This window comes from Montipora foliosa, chromosome 13 (genome assembly GCF_036669935.1).
Source record: "Montipora foliosa isolate CH-2021 chromosome 13, ASM3666993v2, whole genome shotgun sequence".
Classification (NCBI taxonomy): Eukaryota; Metazoa; Cnidaria; class Anthozoa; order Scleractinia; family Acroporidae; genus Montipora; species Montipora foliosa.
Genome location: NC_090881.1, coordinates 10,545,637 through 10,552,364, shown reverse-complemented (window position 1 = coordinate 10,552,364; position 6,728 = coordinate 10,545,637). Strand labels below are relative to the sequence as shown.

The 6,728-nt window shown below is 38.4% G+C and overlaps 1 long non-coding RNA gene across 1 annotated transcript; it reads left to right on the top strand.

Moving 5' to 3' along the window:
- Window positions 1-362: 362 nt before the first annotated feature.
- LOC137983955 (uncharacterized) lies at window positions 363-6,299 on the top strand. Its single transcript, XR_011119060.1, has 3 exons — window positions 363-551; window positions 1,917-2,047; window positions 6,154-6,299. It is a non-coding gene; the product is annotated as an uncharacterized lncRNA (long non-coding RNA).
- Window positions 6,300-6,728: the final 429 nt, after the last annotated feature.

The following is a 6,728-nucleotide window of genomic DNA, read 5'->3' as shown; positions in this document are numbered from 1 at the left end:
TGATCTCGTTTTTAGAGATAAAGTGGAATAAAGTACATCAGTAAAACTCTGTTTTGACCTTAAACTAACAAACGTTTTATTTCTTGTTTTCTTTTAAATCTCATGCGCTTCAAGAAAAATTCATTGCCAAACTGATGAATTCCAAAGTAAATTTCACTCGAAAAACCGATATCGTACTCATCGCTTTGTGATTCTTGCGATATCGGTTTTTAGCGTATAATGTACCGTGGAATTCACTTGTTAGGTGTAGCCTCCTCCAAAAGAGGTAGAGGAAAGACAAAATATGATCCCACCAAAGGATCCTTGGCATAAGCTTTACCTGCCTTAGGTACCATTTGTTTTTGACCTGATTCATTTTATCTAATTTCTTGTCAAATTCCTGTTTTATTTTCCAGTTTTGAGCTTGGATTGCTACTTTTGTCAAGGTCCATTAGCGGATTGTTCTTCGTCTATGACAAGCCGTTCATGCCGGTTGCCAGACCTTGGTGGACCTCTCTCAACTGCAGTATGCGTCCATGGATATCGCACTGACATTGATCATCATGAAAAGGGTAATATCATGCTGCTTGTGTTTAATTTCACGCCACTGCCAATGAAACTTCCCTTTATAATTTACCAAAAAAATTTGTCTTCCTTGCTTTGCAATTTTGGAGAAAAAGAGCAGCTTTAAATCTGACAATTCTAAAAGGGGTGTTCGTATAAACAATTGCGTTAACATAAAAATCATCGCCTGAGGCAGGATTCGAACTTACGAGCTCTGTAACACCAGTCAGATGCTCTACCCATTGAGCTACTGCAACTCACTGGAGAGCTACAAGCAGTTGCAAAAAGGTTGAGACACTGCATTGAAAATTCACTTCTTCTTCCTAAAACTCATCTTCCACTTCATTAAAAAAGTCTTAACGCCCCTCCTTCCCTTCCCCCCTTTAGCTTGGTGGTGGGAGGGGTGGGGGTGGGGATGCGTTTACTTGGATGATACGCATTGTACGGTTTCTAACAGTGAGTGTCTCAACTCTTTTTGCAATTGTTTGTAGGTCGTTTATCTAGGCCCTAGGTGCCTTGGACTCTGGTGTTTCAGTTGTCCTTTAGCCCGTTGCCAAGCAACTTGTATTCTATCCTTCTCACGGGCGCATCTTTTCGTGTATTTAATTTAATGTTTTTTTTTTTTTTTAATACAACCACACTTTTGAGTTTAAGGAACATGTTTCGATGTTTCAAACATCATCTTCAGCCATAGTGAGTGTATTCTATTTTTAAATATATTAGTAACACTTGTGCTATCCAGAGCATTTAGTTTAATACGTTAAAGTTATAGACTGCTTACAAGCATTACACTATTACAAAAAGATTTCGGCCCGAGACTAATTTAGGATGAGGAAAACAAGGCTTAAATGGAAAACTTGATATTTTTGAAAAAAAAAAAAAACAGAATTGTTGAAAACACGAGCTTGAACATGCCTCCTGTTTTCAGACCCGATAAAGCACGTGCTTCGAGTTAATTTTTTTTTCTTCTTTTAGTTGATTCAAAAGTATGTCCCGCAAGAGTCCGAAGAAAGGTTAAAATCGTGTGGAGATTATATATTAGCATACACGAAAAACGGGCTGGGCCTTATTAATATTCTCTATATAAAGAATTCTAATCAGGAGTTTTTTTATCGGGTTTAACACTCATGCACTTGTCTTTTTATTGATGTTTTGAATTATTGATGATTTTTTGCAATAAAAGTAGTTTTAACTACTTAAAGTGAATTTAACGAGAGGAGTTGTTACAAAGGTGACTCAAGACGCTTGGAAAGTTGCTTTTTCCACTGACATGTCTTTTTTATGTGATATTTTATTTTCTATTGAATGGTAGTTTAATGATCTTTTTTTCTTTGTTCGTCAAATTACCTATCTATAATTTTTACTTCACTTAGGATGCCTTTCGAATGATGAATGCTTGTCATTGTCAACTCGCTGTCAAGATGGAACCTATAGTATCCCATGCGTAGCGCAGTGCTGCTCTGAGGACTTTTGCAACATTTGAAGTGTTCTTGAACTTCTAAAGGTATGTATCACAAAGAATATTGAATCATATATGACAAAAATAATTTTACAAGAAAATTTGTAAGGTTTTAGCTTTGGCCTTACAAGAGAAATTTGTCAAGTAATCGAACTTCTTAAATGACTTGAAAAATCTTGCATTTCTTTTAACTTTTTAACTTTGTTGATAATTTAACATTACAGTTGATTTGAATGGTTTGTCACATTTAGATGATTCCTTCGCGTGGAGTTTGGACTGCCTGTGTGTTAGGTCAAAACGTAGTGGAAAAGACTAACAAATGCAGAAATTACAGCATAAGTATTTCAATGATCCAGATCGGTAACCCGTAACGGGATATAGAATGACATGCTGTCCGCATCCGAACAAGAGGGTTGATTGTTCTCTTAGGGGTAAACAGATCGACAGTTTTTTTAATTATCCCGCCCAATTGTATGGTTAGTTTGACAAGCATGTTCAGGCCCAGGCAAATGGCTTTGAGAGGCTGTCTCCGTAGAAGCGGTCCGGCCGATCCGGTTTGAAGAAAAGAGTTCGCTCATTTATTGTGCGTTCCAAGACTTTCATGCGCCTATACTAAAAAAACACAATCCACTTGATCGGATCTTTTAAATTATCTGAGTTTTGAGGGATTTTTGATTCATTTGCTCGAACGCTCCTGGCGCCCCATATCGAGGCTTCAATTTGACCCAACTTTGAGGATCAATTTATCACGAACTTACGAAGCCTGTACAAAAAAAAAACAACGGCCAGTTACTTCATGCCTTTTTTTTACACAAAGATGACTTTCATTTACACTGAGACTGAATAAAGCTACCAGCGAGACTTAAAGGCAGCCCTGTCATACAGCCTGATCAAACACGCAAACACCCATCAACTTCAAACCCTATTTATGAGAAAGTAAGGCGGTCAAATTCAATCAAACCAACGCAGCTAGAAAATAAATACCATACATAATGTCATTTCGGAGGGAAACCTTGCGACCCGTCCTTGATGGAATAGTTATAGCTCTTCGAACTTGCCTTATTTCGGTGATCTCCACATTAGACTGGTTAACAGAGAGCGTTGCACCAACCTCGCACGCAGATAGACCTAAAACAACGCTAAATAAACGACAAATACTTTTAAACACATTACAGGTCAATTGAAGGGGAATGACCCTCTTTTAACGGCTTCACCTTGGCTTACGTGCCACAGATAAATGCTTCAGTGTTCGAATTTCGCTCCATGATTTTACAAAAAGAGGACGATTTCTGCTGCCCAAGCACTGGATCCCTGAAGGTGAGAAAAAAGTTTAGGTATCTAAGTTGCTTCTTGTCTGCCATTATCATTCTTACATCGAAGTTTTTTGCTCGACAAAACGAGAAGCGACTAGAGACAGCGCGTCACCCAAGCCAGAAGCAACGGAGCAAAACGTTCCAATGCACGCAAAGTTGACATTTGTGGGTTTGTAGCACTGATATACACTTTTTAAGCCTACGCACTTTTTCAAGAATGGTTAGATTTTACAAAATGTTTGTGTTTCTTCATTTTTTGTAAGTATGATGTAAGCCACCCGTCATGTAATTTTCATGAAAATTTGAGGGACAAGTCGTGGGTGACGCGCTGTCTCTAGTTACATGTGACAAAACGGTGAACACCAATGAAGATTGCCGCCATATTTACGTTTTGGACAACCACTGACCAAATTTAATCATAACACCTGTGAGGTACTGAGGGAAGGAAGGTGTCAGTGAGGACTTTGATTGCAATAAAAGTTGTCATTGTTTAGACTTCCTCCTCGCTAAACCTGCAGACAATTGCAAAAAATCTCGTAAGTGACATACATACATACATGAACTTTATTTAAACTCGAATTTCAGAGTAGCCTGAAGGCTAATATCTTCGAGAACAAAAAAGAGAAAATCTATATAATACACAAAAATCTACGTACATACATACATACATAAAGTAAATCTATATACATGATTAAAAACCTATTTACATACATGAAAAAATGTTAAATATACTGTAAAATCTAAAAGGAGATTGCTTCGAGGAGTTTTCTAAAACCAGGTAAAGTAGACTCTGATCTTACATTATCAGGTAGGGAGTTCCAGTTCTTAGACGCAAAGTAACGAAAGGAGTTGAGGCCATAAGTAGAAGTAACAGGTTTACATAGCGATAAAATATTCGTTTTTCTAAAAGAGTATTCAGACTGACGCAAAGGAAGCAATTTGCCAACTCTTATTACCTTACTTTACCTCACAAGTGCTATGATTGAATTTGGTCAGCGGTTGTCCCAACAGGTAAATATGGCGGCGATCTTAATTGATGTTCACCGTTTTGTCGAGGAAAAACTTCCATGTAAGAATGATACTGGCAGAGAAAAGGCAACTTAGATACCCCAACTTGATTTGCACCTTCAGGGGTCCAGTGCTTGGGCAGCAGAGATCGTCCTTTTCTTTTGTAAAATCATGGAGCAAAATTTGAACACTGAAACATTTATCTGTCGCAGGTAAGCCAAGCTGAAGCCGTTAAAAGAAAGTTTATTCTCCTTCATTTTGACCTGTAATGCATTTAAATGTATTTTTTGTTTATTTACGGTTGTTTTAGATCTATCTGCGTGCGAGGTTGGAGCAACACTCCCTGTTAACGAGTCTTTCAATGTGGAGCCAAAACTTGGAGATCGCCGAAATTAGGCAAATTGAGAGAGCTCTAAATATTCCGTCAAGGACGGACCCTAAGGTTTCTCTCCGTAATGACATTATGTATGGTGCTTACTTTCTAGCTGCGTTGGTTTGATTGAAAAAGACCGTCTCACTTTTTCATAAATAGAGTTTGAAGTTGATCGGTGTTCGCGTGTCTGATTAGGCTGTATGATAAGGGTGCCTTTAGGTCTCGCTGGTAGCATCATTCAATCTCAGTGTTAATGAAAGTCACCGTTGTATTCAAAAGGCATGAAGTAGCTGGCCATCGTTTTTGTTTTAGACAGGCTTCGTTAGTTCTTGATTAATTGATCTTCAAATTTGTGTGAAATGGAAGCCTCGATATAGGACGCCAGGAGAGTTCGATCGAATGAACCAAAAATCCCTCAGAACTTCAATAATTTAAAAGATCCGATCAAGCGGATTGTGGTTTTAGTATAAGCACATGGAAGTCTTGCAATACACACGAAATGAACGAAATCTATTTTCAAAGCGGATCGGCCAGACCGATTTTACAGAGACAGCCTCGTTCATTTTTGTTGAACATCATTAATTTCCAAACCGTTTGTTACCTTATTATACCCTAGCCGTGTTGAAACATGTTTAATCGAAGTTGTTGTAGAGTTTACCACCATATTTCAACATTGTTAGGTATGGTCATAAGCATTAATCGGCCTCTAAACGATGTATACTTGCCCTTATCCATAGAAACAGCCGTAGGATAAATACCAGGCCTCTGGTGAAGCTTTGAATCATTTGGCAAATGTTACTGATAATAAGATGAAACCGTTTGCCATCCGAGCGGGTCAACAGCGTTTTACACTTGAAAATGCAAACGAGTGTTTAAGCAAATGTTGAAGCCCTTTTGCCGGACTTTTGGCACAAGGCTCAGTTTGTATGACTGCCAACCTTAGTTGTAGTGTGAAACGATGAAGTGATATATGAAATGGATCATATATGAACTGCGGATATGAAATCAAGTGAAGCTATGATCCTTGCAGTTATGAAAGCAATTTTTGCAATTGCGTAAAGAAGCCTGAAAATTTCAGGACTTCAACGGGGTTTGTACCCGTGACCTCTCGATACCGGTGCGACGCTCTAACCGACTACGCTATGAAGCCACTGACGTTGGAAGCTGGTCGGGAATATTGGAACCCATAAATGACCAGCTTCCAACGTCATTGGTTTCATAGCTCAGTTGTTTAGAGCGTCGCACCGGTATTGCGAGGTCACGGGTTCAAACCCCGTTGAAGTCCTGAATTTTTCAGGCTTCTTTAAGCTATTGCAAAAATTGCGCTCATAACTGCGAGGATCATAACTTGACTTGAAACCTAAATCTGTCTTCAATTGTGTCAGTCTCTCGTCTTCATTACTTTCATGACACATGTCTTTTGTTTTGTTTTTGTTTAATTTGACTCTATTTTTCAGATGAGCAAGATGAGCAACTGCTGTTCACAGAGTCAGCTGATGGAAATAATATCTGCGAGGGATTTATTGGATTTACTATGGATAAAATCGGTTTACATAAGGCTCGCACTTTTGTTGTCAAATTAATAAATTGGGAAGAAAAGGCATCTTTGTGTTTGCGTTTTGACATAAACAATTATTTGATGAATGTTACGAGCAACTGCTGAAAAGGTCAACAACCCTGGACGAAAGGACTTAGACTTTTCATATATTCAAATTTGAAAACAGGATTATACACGCCCCGTATCATCGAAAAATTTCACATCTGTGTGTAATGTTAGGGTTAGGGTTTACACTTTCTTTAGTATACTGATGAACATTTTTTTTTAGGTGGAGGCTGACCTTTACAGAGAGGCCTTTCCTTTCTGTTTTAGTCATAGGTCCTCCAGGCATAATGCAACCTTATCAGAGCTTCTAAATATATGCCAAAAATTGCAATACAGAGAAAAAAAGCAGCAGACAAACAAATTAAAGGCAAGTTTATACCCCTGCGATGCTTGACTTGAATAATTGCGTAGCCACCAGTGTGGACCACA